The sequence below is a fragment of the Anopheles funestus genome, unplaced genomic scaffold (assembly GCF_943734845.2).
Source record: "Anopheles funestus unplaced genomic scaffold, idAnoFuneDA-416_04 scaffold_13_ctg1, whole genome shotgun sequence".
Taxonomy (NCBI): domain Eukaryota; kingdom Metazoa; phylum Arthropoda; class Insecta; order Diptera; family Culicidae; genus Anopheles; species Anopheles funestus.
The window spans coordinates 465,153-479,248 of record NW_026045353.1 but is presented as its reverse complement, the minus strand read 5'-3'; the positions used below and the strand labels follow the sequence as shown (position 1 = coordinate 479,248).

The window sequence follows — 14,096 nt, the reverse complement described above, 5'->3', positions numbered from 1 at the left end:
AAGGTGTCTTGGCTAATTTGTCTTGGCTAATGTGTCTTGGCTAATGTGTCTCGGCTAAGGTGTCTTGGCTAAGGTGTCTTGGCTAAGGTGTCTTGGCTAAGGTGTCTTGGCTAAGGTGTTTTGGCTAATGTGTTTCGGCTAAGGTGTCTTGGCTAAGGTGTCTTGGCTAAGGTGTCTTGGCTAAGGTGTCTTGGCTAAGGTGTCTTGGCTAAGGTGTCTTGGCTAGTGTGTCTCGGCTAAGGTGTTTCGGCTAAAGTGTCTTGGCTAATGTGTCTTGGCTAATGTGTCTCGGCTAAGGTGTCTTGGCTAATGTGTCTTGGCTAAGGTGTCTTGGCTAATGTGTCTTGGCTAATGTGTCTTGGCTAAGGTGTCTTGGCTAAGGTGTCTTGGCTAATGTGTCTCGGCTAAAGTGTCTTGGCTAAAGTGTCTTGGCTAAGGTGTCTTGGCTAATGTGTCTCGGCTAAAGTGTCTTGGCTAAGGTGTCTTGGCTAAGGTGTCTTGGCTAAGGTGTCTTGGCTAAGGTGTCTTGGCTAATGTGTCTTGGCTAATGTGTCTTGGCTAAGGTGTCTTGGCTAAGGTGTCTTGGCTAAGGTGTCTTGGCTAAGGTGTCTTGGCTAAGGTGTCCTGACTAATGTGTCTTGGCTAATGTGTCTTGGCTAATGTGTCTTGGCTAAGGTGTCTTGGCTAAGGTGTCTTGGCTAATGTGTCTTGGCTAAAGTGTCTTGGCTAAGGTGTCTTGGCTAATGTGTCTTGGCTAAGGTGTCTTGGCTAAGGTGTCTTGGCTAATGTGTCTTGGCTAATGTGTCTTGGCTAATGTGTCTTGGCTAAGGTGTCTTGGCTTAGGTGTCTTGGCTAAGGTGTCTTGGCTAATGTGTCTCGGCTAAAGTGTCTTGGCTAAGGTGTCTTGGCTAAGGTGTCTTGGCTAAGGTGTCTTGGCTAATGTGTCTCGGCTAATGTGTCTTGGCTAAGGTGTCTTGGCTAAGGTGTCTTGGCTAATGTGTCTTGGCTAATGTGTCTTGGCTAATGTGTCTTGGCTAAGGTGTCTTGGCTTAGGTGTCTTGGCTAATGTGTCTTGGCTAAAGTGTCTTGGCTTAGGTGTCTTGGCTAATGTGTCTCGGCTAAGGTGTCTTGGCTAAGGTGTCTTGGCTAATGTGTTTTAGCTAAAGTGTCTTGGCTAAGGTGTCTTGGCTTATGTGTCTCAGCTAAAGTGTCTTGGCTAAGGTGTCTTGGCTAAGGTGTCTTGGCTAAGGTGCCTTGGTTAATGTGTCTCGGCTAAGGTGTCTTGGCTAAAGTGTGTTGGCTAATGTGTCTCGGCTAAGGTGTCTTGGCTAATGTGTCTTGGCTAAGGTGTCTTGGCTAAGGTGTCTTGGCTAAGGTGTCTTGGCTAATGTGTCTTGGCTTAGGTGTCTTGGCTAATGTGTCTCGGCTAAGGTGTCTTGGCTAAAGTGTCTTGGCTAATGTGTCTCGGCTAAGGTGTCTTGGCTAATGTGTCTTGGCTAAGGTGTCTTGGCTAAGGTGTCTTGGCTAAGGTGTCTTGGCTAATGTGTCTTGGCTAAGGTGTCTTGGCTAAGGTGTCTCGGCTAAGGTGTCTTGGCTAATGTGTCTTGGCTAAGGTGTCTCGGCTAAGGTGTCTTGGCTAATGTGTCTCGGCAAAGGTGTCTTGGCTAAGGTGTCTTGGCTAAGGTGTCTTGGCTAAGGTGTCTTGGCTAAGGTGTCTTGGCTAAGGTGTCTTGGCTTATGTGTCTTGGCTAATGTGTCTTGGCTAAGGTGTCTTGGCTAAGGTGTCTTGGCTAATGTGTCTCGGCTAAAGTGTCTTGGCTAGGGTGTCTTGGCTAATGTGTCTCGGCTAAAGTGTCTTGGCTAAGGTGTCTTGGCTAAGGTGTCTTGGCTAAGGTGTCTTGGCTAATGTGTCTTGGCTAAGGTGTCTTGGCTTATGTGTCTTGGCTAATGTGTCTTGGCTAAGGTGTCTTGGCTAAGGTGTCTTGGCTAATGTGTCTTTGCTAATGTGTCTCGGCTAATGTGTCTCGGCTAAAGTGTCTTGGCTAAGGTGTCTTGGCTAAGGTGTCTTGGCTAATGTGTCTCGGCTAAAGTGTCTTGGCTAAGGTGTCTTGGCTAAGGTGTCTTGGCTATGGTGTCTTGGCTAAAGTGTCTTGGCTTTAGTTTCTTGGCTAATGTGTCTCGGCTAAGGTGTCTTGGCTAAGGTGTCTTTGCTAAGGTGTCTTGGCTAAGGTGTCTTGGCTAAGGTGTCTTGGCTAATGTGTCTCGGCTAAAGTGTCTTGGCTAAGGTGTCTTGGCTAATGTGTCTCGGCTAAAGTGTCTTGGCTAAGGTGTCTTGGCTAAGGTGTCTTGGCTAAGGTGTCTTGGCTAAGGTGTCTTGGCTAAGGTGTCTTGGCTAATGTGTCTCGGCTAAAGTGTCTTGGCTAAGGTGTCTTGGCTAAGGTGTCTTGGCTAATGTGTCTCGGCTAAAGTGTCTTGGCTAATGTGTCTTGGCTTAGGTGTCTTGGCTAAGGTGTCTTGGCTAATGTTTCTTGGCTAAGGTGTCTTGGATAAGGTGTCTTGGCTAAGGTGTCTTGGCTAATGTGTCTTGGCTAATGTGTCTTGGCTAATGTGTCTTGGCTAATGTGTCTCGGCTAAGGTGTCCTGGCTAAGGTGTCTTGGCTAAGGTGTCTCGGCTAAGGTGTCTTGGCTAAGGTGTCTTGGCTAAGGTGTCTTGGCTAAGGTGTCTTGGCTAATGTTTCTTGGCTAAGGTGTCTTGGATAAGGTGTCTTGGCTAAGGTGTCTTGGCTAATGTGTCTTGGCTAATGTGTCTTGGCTAATGTGTCTTGGCTAATGTGTCTCGGCTAAGGTGTCCTGGCTAAGGTGTCTTGGCTAAGGTGTCTTGGCTAAGGTGTCTTGGCTAAGGTGTCTTGGCTAAGGTGTCTTGGCTAATGTGTCTCGGCTAAAGTGTCTTGGCTAAGGTGTTTTGGCTAAGGTGTCTTGGCTAATGTGTCTCGGCTAAAGTGTCTTGGCTAATGTGTCTTGGCTTAGGTGTCTTGGCTAAGGTGTCTTGGCTAATGTTTCTTGGCTAAGGTGTCTTGGATAAGGTGTCTTGGCTAAGGTGTCTTGGCTAATGTGTCTTGGCTAATGTGTCTTGGCTAATGTGTCTTGGCTAATGTGTCTCGGCTAAGGTGTCCTGGCTAAGGTGTCTTGGCTAAGGTGTCTCGGCTAAGGTGTCTTGGCTAAGGTGTCTTGGCTAATGTGTCTTGGCTAAGGTGTCTTGGCTAATGTGTCTTGGCTAAGGTGTCTTGGCTAATGTGTCTCGGCAAAGGTGTCTTGGCTAAGGTGTCTTGGCTAAGGTGTCTTGGCTAAGGTGTCTTGGCTAAGGTGTCTTGGCTAATGTGTCTTGGCTAAAGTGTCTTGGCTTAGGTGTCTTGGCTAAGGTGTCTCGGCTAAGGTGTCTTGGCTAAGGTGTCTTGGCTAATGTGTCTTGGCTAAAGTGTCTTGGCTAAGTTGTCTTGGCTAATGTGTCTCGGCTAAAGTGTCTTGGCTAAGGTGTCTTGGCTAAGGTGTCTTGGCTAAGGTGTCTTGGCTAATGTGTCTTGGCTAAAGTGTCTTGGCTAATGTGTCTCGGCTAATGTGTCTTGGCTAATGTGTCTTGGCTAATGTGTCTTGGCTAAGGTGTCTTGGCTAAGGTGTCTTGGCTTATGTGTCTTGGCTAAGGTGTCTTGGCTTATGTGTCTCGGCTAAGGTGTCTTGGCTAAGGTGTCTCGGCTAATGTGTCTCGGCTAAGGTGTCTTGGCTAAGGTGTCTTGGCTAAGGTGTCTCGGCTAAGGTGTCTTGGCTAATGTGTCTTGGCTAAGGTGTCTCGGCTAAGGTGTCTCGGCTAAGGTGTCTTGGCTAATGTGTCTCGGCAAAGGTGTCTTGGCTAAGGTGTCTTGGCTAAGGTGTCTTGGCTAAGGTGTCTTGGCAAAGGTGTCTTGGCTAAGGTGTCTTGGCTAAGGTGTCTTGGCTAAGGTGTCTTGGCTAAGGTGTCTTGGCTAATGTGTCTTGGCTAAGGTGTTTTGGCTAATGTGTCTCGGCTAAGGTGTCTTGGCTAAGGTGTCTTGGCTAATGTGTCTCGGCTAAGGTGTCTTGGCTTATGTGTCTTGGCTAATGTGTCTTGGCTAAGGTGTCTTGGCTAAGGTGTCTTGGCTAATGTGTCTTGGCTAATGTGTCTTGGCTAAGGTGTCTTGGCTAAGGTGTCTTGGCTAAGGTGTCTTGGCTAATGTGTCTTGGCTAATGTGTCTTGGCTAATGTGTCTTGGCTAAGGTGTCTTGGCTAATGTGTCTTGGCTAAAGTGTCTTGGCTTAGGTGTCTTGGCTAATGTGTCTCGGCTAATGTGTCTTGGCTAAGGTGTCTTGGCTAATGTGTCTCGGCTAAGGTGTCTTGGCTAAAGTGTCTTGGCTAATGTGCCTTGGCTAATGTGTCTCGGCTAATGTGTCTTGGCTAAGGTGTCTTGGCTAATGTGTCTTGGCTAAGGTGTCTTGGCTAAGGTGTCTTGGCTAAGGTGTCTTGGCTAAAGTGTCTCGGCTAAGGTGTCTTGGCTAAGGTGTCTTGGCTAATGTGTCTTGGCTAATGTGTCTTGGCTAAGGTGTCTTGGCTAAGGTGTCTTGGCTAATGTGTCTCGGCTAATGTGTCTTGGCTAAGGTGTCTTGGCTAAGGTGTCTTGGCTAATGTGTCTTGGCTAATGTTTCTTGGCTAATGTGTCTTGGCTAAGGTGTCTTGGCTAAGGTGTCTTGGCTTAGGTGTCTTGGCTAAGGTGTCTTGGCTAATGTGTCTTGGCTAAAGTGTCTTGGCTAATGTGTCTCGGCTAAGGTGTCTTGGCTAATGTGTCTTGGCTAAAGTGTCTTGGCTAATGTGTCTCGGCTAAGGTGTCTTGGCTAATGTGTCTTGGCTAATGTGTCTTGGCTAAGGTGTCTTGACTAAGGTGTCTTGGCTAATGTGTCTTGGCTAATGTGTCTTGGCTAATGTGTCTTGGCTAATGTGTCTTGGCTAAGGTGTCTTGGCTAAGGTGTCTTGGCTAAGGTGTCTTTTCTAAGGTGTCTTGGCTAATGTGTCTTGGCTAAGGTGTCTTGGCTAAGGTGTCTTGGCTAATGTGTCTCGGCTAATGTGTCTTGGCTAAGGTGTCTTGGCTAAGGTGTCTTGGCTAATGTGTCTTGGCTAATGTGTCTTGGCTAATGTGTCTTGGCTAAGGTGTCTTGGCTAAGGTGTCTTGGCTTAGGTGTCTTGGCTAAGGTGTCTTGGCTAATGTGTCTTGGCTAAAGTGTCTTGGCTAATGTGTCTTGGCTAAAGTGTCTTGGCTAATGTGTCTCGGCTAAGGTGTCTTGGCTAAGGTGTCGTGGCTAAAGTGTCTTGGCTAATGTGTCTTGGCTAATGTGTCTTGGCTAAGGTGTCTTGACTAAGGTGTCTTGGCTAATGTGTCTTGGCTAATGTGTCTTGGCTAATGTGTCTTGGCTAATGTGTCTTGGCTAAGGTGTCTTGGCTAAGGTGTCTTGGCTAAGGTGTCTTTTCTAAGGTGTCTTGGCTAAGGTGTCGTGGCTAAAGTGTCTTGGCTAATGTGTCTTGGCTAAGGTGTCTTGGCTAATGTGTCTTGGCTAAGGTGTCTTGGCTAAGGTGTCTTGGCTTATGTATCTCGGCTAATGTGTCTTGGCTAAGGTGTCTTGGCTAAGGTGTCTTGGCTAAGGTGTCTTGGCTAAGGTGTCTTGGCTAAGGTGTCTTGGCTAATGTATCTTGGCTAAGGTGTCTTGGCTAATGTGTCTTGGCTAAGGTGTCTTGGCTAAGGTGTCTTGGCTAATGTGTCTCGGCTAATGTGTCTTGGCTAAGGTGTCTTGGCTAAGGTGTCTTGGCTAAGGTGTCTTGGCTAAGGTGTCTTGGCTAATGTATCTTGGCTAAGGTGTCTTGGCTAATGTGTCTTGGCTAAGGTGTCTTGGCTAAGGTGTCTTGGCTAATGTGTCTGGGCTAAAGTGTCTTGGCTAAGGTGTCTTGGCTAAGGTGTCTTGGCTAATGTGTCTCGGCTAATGTGTCTTGGCTAATGTGTCTTGGCTAATGTGTCTTGGCTAAGGTGTCTTGGCTAAGGTGTCTTGGCTAATGTATCTTGGCTAAGGTGTCTTGGCTAATGTGTCTTGGCTAAGGTGTCTTGGCTAAGGTGTCTTGGCTAATGTGTCTCGGCTAATGTGTCTTGGCTAAGGTGTCTTGGCTAAGGTGTCTTGGCTAAGGTGTCTTGGCTAAGGTGTCTTTGCTAAGGTGTCTTGTCTAATGTGTCTCGGCTAAAGTGTCTTGGCTTAGGTGTCTTGGCTAAGCTGTCTTGACTAAGGTGTCTTGGCTAAGGTGTCTTGGCTAAGGTGTCTTGGCTAATGTGTCTCGGCTAATGTGTCTTGGCTAAGGCGTCTTGGCTAAGGTGTCTTGGCTAAGGTGTCTTGGCTAAGGTGTCTTGGCTAATGTGTCTCGGCTAATGTGTCTTGGCTAAGGTGTCTTGGCTAATGTGTCTTTGCTAAGGTGTCTTGGCTAATGTGTCTCGGCTAAGGTATCTTGGCTTAGGTGTCTTGGCTAATGTGTCTTGGCTAATGTGTCTTGGCTAATGTGTCTCGGCTAAGGTGTCTTGGCTAAGGTGTCTCGGCTAATGTGTCTTGGCTAAGGTGTCTTGGCTAATGTGTCTCGGCTAAGGTGTCTCGGCTAATGTTTCTTGGCTAAGGTGTCTTGGCTAAGGTGTCTTGGCTAATGTGTCTCGGCTAATGTGTCTTGGCTAATGTGTCTTGGCTAATGTGTCTTGGCTAAGGTGTCTTGGCTAATGTGTCTTGGCTGATGTGTCTTGGCTAAGGTGTCTTGGCTAAGGTGTCTTGGCTAAGGTGTCTTGGCTAATGTGTCTCGGCTAAGGTGTCTCGGCTAATGTTTCTTGGCTAAGGTGTCTTGGCTAAGGTGTCTTGGCTAATGTGTCTCGGCTAATGTGTCTTGGCTAATGTGTCTTGGCTAATGTGTCTTGGCTAAGGTGTCTTGGCTAATGTGTCTCGGCTAATGTGTCTTGGCTAAGGTGTCTTGGCTAAGGTGTCTTGGCTAATGTGTCTTGGCTAAAGTGTCTTGGCTAAGGTGTCTTGGCTAAGGTGTCTTGGCTAAGGTGTCTCGGCTAATGTGTCTTGGCTAATGTGTCTTTGCTAAGGTGTCTCGGCTAATATGTCTTGGCTAATGTGTCTTGGCTAAGGTGTCTTGGCTAAGGTGTCTTGGCTTAGGTGTCTTGGCTAATGTGTTTCGGCTAATGTGTCTTGGCTAAGGTGTCTTGGCTAATGCGTCTTGGCTAATGTGTCTTGGCTAAGGTGTCTTGGCTAAGGTGTCTTGGCTTATGTATCTCGGCTAATGTGTCTTGTCTAAGGTGTCTTGGCTAATGTGTCTCTGCTAAGGTGTCTCTGCTTATGTGTCTTGGCTAATGTGTCTTGGCTAATGTGTCTTGGCTAAGGTGTCTTGGCTAAGGTGTCTTGGCTAATGTGTCTTGGCTAATGTGTCTTGGCTAAGGTGTCTTGGCTAAGGTGTCGTGGCTAATGTGTCTTGGCTAATGTGTCTTGGCTAAGGTGTCTTGGCTAAGGTGTGTTGGTTAAGGTGTCTAGGCTAAGGTGTCTTTGCTAAGGTGTCTTGGCTAATGTGTCTTGGCTAAGGTGTCTTGGCTAAGGTGTCTCGGCTAAGGTGTCTTGGCTAAGGTGTCTTGGCTAATGTGTCTTGGCTAAGGTGTCTTGGCTAAGGTGTCTCGGCTAATGTGTCTTGGCTAATGTGTCTTGGCTAAAGTGTCTTGGCTAAGGTGTCTTGGCTAATGTGTCTCCGCTAATGTGTCTTGGCTAATGTGTCTTTGCTAAGGTGTCTCGGCTAATGTGTCTTGGCTAATGTGTCTTGGCTAAGGTGTCTTGGCTAAGGTGTCTTGGCTTAGGTGTCTTGGCTAATGTGTTTCGGCTAATGTGTCTTGGCTAATGTGTCTTGGCTAATGTGTCTTGGCTAAGGTGTCGTGGCTAATGTGTCTTGGCTAATGTGTCTTGGCTAAGGTGTCTTGGCTAAGGTGTGTTGGTTAAGGTGTCTAGGCTAAGGTGTCTTTGCTAAGGTGTCTTGGCTAATGTGTCTTGGCTAAGGTGTCTTGGCTAAGGTGTCTTGGCTAAGGTGTCTCTGCTTATGTGTCTTGGCTAAGGTGTCTTGGCTAAGGTGTCTTGGCTAATGTGTCTTGGCTAAAGTGTCTTGGCTAAGGTGTCTTGGCTAATGTGTCTCCGCTAATGTGTCTTGGCTAATGTGTCTTTGCTAAGGTGTCTCGGCTAATGTGTCTTGGCTAATGTGTCTTGGCTAAGGTGTCTTGGCTAAGGTGTCTTGGCTAAGGTGTCTTGGCTAATGTGTCTCGGCTAATGTGTCTTGGCTAAGGTGTCTTGGCTTAGAAGTCTTGGCTAAGGTGTCTCGGCTTATGTGTCTCGGCTAATGTGTCTTGGCTAAGGTGTCTCGGCTAATGTGTCTTGGCTAAGGTGTCTTGGCTAATGTGTCTTGGCTAATGTGTCTTGGCTGATGTGTCTTGGCTAAGGTGTCTTGGCTAAGGTGTCTTGGCTAAGGTGTCTTGGCTAATGTGTCTCGGCTAAGGTGTCTCGGCTAATGTTTCTTGGCTAAGGTGTCTTGGCTAAGGTGTCTTGGCTAATGTGTCTCGGCTAATGTGTCTTGGCTAATGTGTCTTGGCTAATGTGTCTTGGCTAAGGTGTCTTGGCTAATGTGTCTTGGCTAAGGTGTCTTGGCTAATGTGTCTCGGCTAATGTGTCTTGGCTAATGTGTCTTGGCTAATGTGTCTTGGCTAAGGTGTCTTGGCTAATGTGTCTCGGCTAATGTGTCTTGGCTAAGGTGTCTTGGCTAAGGTGTCTTGGCTAATGTGTCTTGGCTAAAGTGTCTTGGCTAAGGTGTCTTGGCTAAGGTGTCTTGGCTAAGGTGTCTCGGCTAATGTGTCTTGGCTAATGTGTCTTTGCTAAGGTGTCTCGGCTAATGTGTCTTGGCTAATGTGTCTTGGCTAAGGTGTCTTGGCTAAGGTGTCTTGGCTTAGGTGTCTTGGCTAATGTGTTTCGGCTAATGTGTCTTGGCTAAGGTGTCTTGGCTAATGCGTCTTGGCTAATGTGTCTTGGCTAAGGTGTCTTGGCTAAGGTGTCTTGGCTTATGTATCTCGGCTAATGTGTCTTGTCTAAGGTGTCTTGGCTAATGTGTCTCTGCTAAGGTGTCTCTGCTTATGTGTCTTGGCTAATGTGTCTTGGCTAATGTGTCTTGGCTAAGGTGTCTTGGCTAAGGTGTCTTGGCTAATGTGTCTTGGCTAATGTGTCTTGGCTAAGGTGTCTTGGCTAAGGTGTCGTGGCTAATGTGTCTTGGCTAATGTGTCTTGGCTAAGGTGTCTTGGCTAAGGTGTGTTGGTTAAGGTGTCTAGGCTAAGGTGTCTTTGCTAAGGTGTCTTGGCTAATGTGTCTTGGCTAAGGTGTCTTGGCTAAGGTGTCTCGGCTAAGGTGTCTTGGCTAAGGTGTCTTGGCTAATGTGTCTTGGCTAAGGTGTCTTGGCTAAGGTGTCTCGGCTAATGTGTCTTGGCTAATGTGTCTTGGCTAAAGTGTCTTGGCTAAGGTGTCTTGGCTAATGTGTCTCCGCTAATGTGTCTTGGCTAATGTGTCTTTGCTAAGGTGTCTCGGCTAATGTGTCTTGGCTAATGTGTCTTGGCTAAGGTGTCTTGGCTAAGGTGTCTTGGCTTAGGTGTCTTGGCTAATGTGTTTCGGCTAATGTGTCTTGGCTAATGTGTCTTGGCTAATGTGTCTTGGCTAAGGTGTCGTGGCTAATGTGTCTTGGCTAATGTGTCTTGGCTAAGGTGTCTTGGCTAAGGTGTGTTGGTTAAGGTGTCTAGGCTAAGGTGTCTTTGCTAAGGTGTCTTGGCTAATGTGTCTTGGCTAAGGTGTCTTGGCTAAGGTGTCTCGGCTAAGGTGTCTTGGCTAAGGTGTCTTGGCTAAGGTGTCTCTGCTTATGTGTCTTGGCTAAGGTGTCTTGGCTAAGGTGTCTTGGCTAATGTGTCTTGGCTAAAGTGTCTTGGCTAAGGTGTCTTGGCTAATGTGTCTCCGCTAATGTGTCTTGGCTAATGTGTCTTTGCTAAGGTGTCTCGGCTAATGTGTCTTGGCTAATGTGTCTTGGCTAAGGTGTCTTGGCTAAGGTGTCTTGGATTAGGTGTCTTGGCTAATGTGTTTCGGCTAATGTGTCTTGGCTAAGGTGTCTTGGCTAATGCGTCTTGGCTAATGTGTCTTGGCTAAGGTGTCTTGGCTAAGGTGTCTTGGCTTATGTATCTCGGCTAATGTGTCTTGTCTAAGGTGTCTTGGCTAATGTGTCTCTGCTAAGGTGTCTCTGCTTATGTGTCTTGGCTAATGTGTCTTGGCTAATGTGTCTTGGCTAATGTGTCTTGGCTAATGTGTCTTGGCTAAGGTGTCTTGGCTAAGGTGTGTTGGTTAAGGTGTCTAGGCTAAGGTGTCTTTGCTAATGTGTCTTGGCTAATGTGTCTTGGCTAAGGTGTCTTGGCTAAGGTGTCTTGGCTAAAGTGTCTCGGCTAAGGTGTCTTGGCTTAGGTGTCTTGGCTAAGGTGTCTCGGCTAATGTGTCTTGGCTAATGTGTCTTGGCTAATGTGTCTTTGCTAAGGTGTCTTGGCTAAGGTGTCTTGGCTAATGTGTCTTGGCTAAGGTGTCTTGGCTAAGGTGTCATGGCTAATGTGTCTCTGCTAAAGTGTCTTGGCTTAGGTGTCTTGGCTAAGGTGTCTTGGCTAAGGTGTCTTGGCTAAGGTGTCTTTACTAAGGTGTCTTGGCTAATGTGTCTTTGCTAAGGTGTCTCGGCTAATGTGTCTTGGCTAATGTGTCTTGGCTAAGGTGTCTTGGCTAAGGTGTCTTGGCTTAGGTGTCTTGGCTAATGTGTTTCGGCTAATGTGTCTTGGCTAATGTGTCTTGGCTAATGTGTCTTGGCTAAGGTGTCGTGGCTAATGTGTCTTGGCTAATGTGTCTTGGCTAAGGTGTCTTGGCTAAGGTGTCTTGGCTAATGTGTCTAGGCTAAGGTGTCTTTGCTAAGGTGTCTTGGCTAAGGTGTCTTGGCTAAGGTGTCTTGGCTAATGTGTCTTGGCTAATGTGTCTTGGCTAAGGTGTCTTGGCTAAGGTGTCTTGGCTAATGTGTCTCGGCTAATGTGTCTTGGCTAAGGTGTCTTGGCTAAGGTGTCTTGGCTAATGTGTCTTGGCTAATGTGTCTTGGCTAATGTGTCTTGGCTAAGGTGTCTTGGCTAAGGTGTCTTGGCTTAGGTGTCTTGGCTAAGGTGTCTTGGCTAATGTGTCTTGGCTAAAGTGTCTTGGCTAATGTGTCTCGGCTAAGGTGTCTTGGCTAATGTGTCTTGGCTAAAGTGTCTTGGCTAATGTGTCTCGGCTAAGGTGTCTTGGCTAATGTGTCTTGGCTAATGTGTCTTGGCTAAGGTGTCTTGACTAAGGTGTCTTGGCTAATGTGTCTTGGCTAATGTGTCTTGGCTAATGTGTCTTGGCTAATGTGTCTTGGCTAAGGTGTCTTGGCTAAGGTGTCTTGGCTAAGGTGTCTTTTCTAAGGTGTCTTGGCTAATGTGTCTTGGCTAATGTATCTTGGCTAAGGTGTCTTGGCTAATGTGTCTTGGCTAAGGTGTCTTGGCTAAGGTGTCTTGGCTAATGTGTCTCGGCTAATGTGTCTTGGCTAAGGTGTCTTGGCTAAGGTGTCTTGGCTAAGGTGTCTTGGCTAAGGTGTCTTTGCTAAGGTGTCTTGTCTAATGTGTCTCGGCTAAAGTGTCTTGGCTTAGGTGTCTTGGCTAAGCTGTCTTGACTAAGGTGTCTTGGCTAAGGTGTCTTGGCTAAGGTGTCTTGGCTAATGTGTCTCGGCTAATGTGTCTTGGCTAAGGCGTCTTGGCTAAGGTGTCTTGGCTAAGGTGTCTTGGCTAAGGTGTCTTGGCTAATGTGTCTCGGCTAATGTGTCTTGGCTAAGGTGTCTTGGCTAATGTGTCTTTGCTAAGGTGTCTTGGCTAATGTGTCTCGGCTAAGGTATCTTGGCTTAGGTGTCTTGGCTAATGTGTCTTGGCTAATGTGTCTTGGCTAATGTGTCTCGGCTAAGGTGTCTTGGCTAAGGTGTCTCGGCTAATGTGTCTTGACTAATGTGTCTTGGCTAATGTATCTCAGCTAATTTTTCTTGGCTAAGGTGTCTTGGCTTAGAAGTCTTGGCTAAGGTGTCTCGGCTTATGTGTCTCGGCTAATGTGTCTTGGCTAAGGTGTCTCGGCTAATGTGTCTTGGCTAAGGTGTCTTGGCTAATGTGTCTTGGCTAATGTGTCTTGGCTGATGTGTCTTGGCTAAGGTGTCTTGGCTAAGGTGTCTTGGCTAAGGTGTCTTGGCTAATGTGTCTCGGCTAAGGTGTCTCGGCTAATGTTTCTTGGCTAAGGTGTCTTGGCTAAGGTGTCTTGGCTAATGTGTCTCGGCTAATGTGTCTTGGCTAATGTGTCTTGGCTAATGTGTCTTGGCTAAGGTGTCTTGGCTAATGTGTCTCGGCTAATGTGTCTTGGCTAAGGTGTCTTGGCTAAGGTGTCTTGGCTAATGTGTCTTGGCTAAAGTGTCTTGGCTAAGGTGTCTTGGCTAATGTGTCTCCGCTAATGTGTCTTGGCTAATGTGTCTTTGCTAAGGTGTCTCGGCTAATGTGTCTTGGCTAATGTGTCTTGGCTAAGGTGTCTTGGCTAAGGTGTCTTGGCTTAGGTGTCTTGGCTAATGTGTTTCGGCTAATATGTCTTGGCTAAGGTGTCTTGGCTAATGCGTCTTGGCTAATGTGTCTTGGCTAAGGTGTCTTGGCTAAGGTGTCTTGGCTTATGTATCTCGGCTAATGTGTCTTGTCTAAGGTGTCTTGGCTAATGTGTCTCTGCTAAGGTGTCTCTGCTTATGTGTCTTGGCTAATGTGTCTTGGCTAATGTGTCTTGGCTAAGGTGTCTTGGCTAAGGTGTCTTGGCTAATGTGTCTTGGCTAATGTGTCTTGGCTAAGGTGTCTTGGCTAAGGTGTCGTGGCTAATGTGTCTTGGCTAATGTGTCTTGGCTAAGGTGTCTTGGCTAAGGTGTGTTGGTTAAGGTGTCTAGGCTAAGGTGTCTTTGCTAAGGTGTCTTGGCTAATGTGTCTTGGCTAAGGTGTCTTGGCTAAGGTGTCTCGGCTAAGGTGTCTTGGCTAAGGTGTCTTGGCTAATGTGTCTTGGCTAAGGTGTCTTGGCTAAGGTGTCTCGGCTAATGTGTCTTGGCTAATGTGTCTTGGCTAAAGTGTCTTGGCTAAGGTGTCTTGGCTAATGTGTCTCCGCTAATGTGTCTTGGCTAATGTGTCTTTGCTAAGGTGTCTCGGCTAATGTGTCTTGGCTAATGTGTCTTGGCTAAGGTGTCTTGGCTAAGGTGTCTTGGCTTAGGTGTCTTGGCTAATGTGTTTCGGCTAATGTGTCTTGGCTAATGTGTCTTGGCTAATGTGTCTTGGCTAAGGTGTCGTGGCTAATGTGTCTTGGCTAATGTGTCTTGGCTAAGGTGTCTTGGCTAAGGTGTGTTGGTTAAGGTGTCTAGGCTAAGGTGTCTTTGCTAAGGTGTCTTGGCTAATGTGTCTTGGCTAAGGTGTCTTGGCTAAGGTGTCTCGGCTAAGGTGTCTTGGCTAAGGTGTCTTGGCTAAGGTGTCTCTGCTTATGTGTCTTGGCTAAGGTGTCTTGGCTAAGGTGTCTTGGCTAATGTGTCTTGGCTAAAGTGTCTTGGCTAAGGTGTCTTGGCTAATGTGTCTCCGCTAATGTGTCTTGGCTAATGTGTCTTTGCTAAGGTGTCTCGGCTAATGTGTCTTGGCTAATGTGTCTTGGCTAAGGTGTCTTGGCTAAGGTGTCTTGGATTAGGTGTCTTGGCTAATGTGTTTCGGCTAATGTGTCTTGGCTAAGGTGTCTTGGCTAATGCGTCTTGGCTAATGTGTCTTGGCTAAGGTGTCTTGGCTAAGGTGTCTTGGCTTATGTATCTCGGCTAATGTGTCTTGTCTAAGGTGTCTTGGCTAATGTGTCTCTGCTAAGGTGTCTCTG

General features: G+C 47.1%; 1 long non-coding RNA gene across 3 annotated transcripts in view; it reads left to right on the top strand.

Moving 5' to 3' along the window:
• LOC125774509 (uncharacterized) overlaps positions 1 to 14,096 on the top strand; it is a 105,120-nt gene that overhangs the window by 55,028 nt on the left and 35,996 nt on the right. For all 3 annotated transcript variants that reach the window (XR_007420988.1, XR_007420989.1, XR_007420987.1), the window contains exon 2: positions 5,044 to 5,099. This is a non-coding gene — a long non-coding RNA (uncharacterized LOC125774509). The remainder of the gene's footprint in view (positions 1 to 5,043; positions 5,100 to 14,096) is intronic.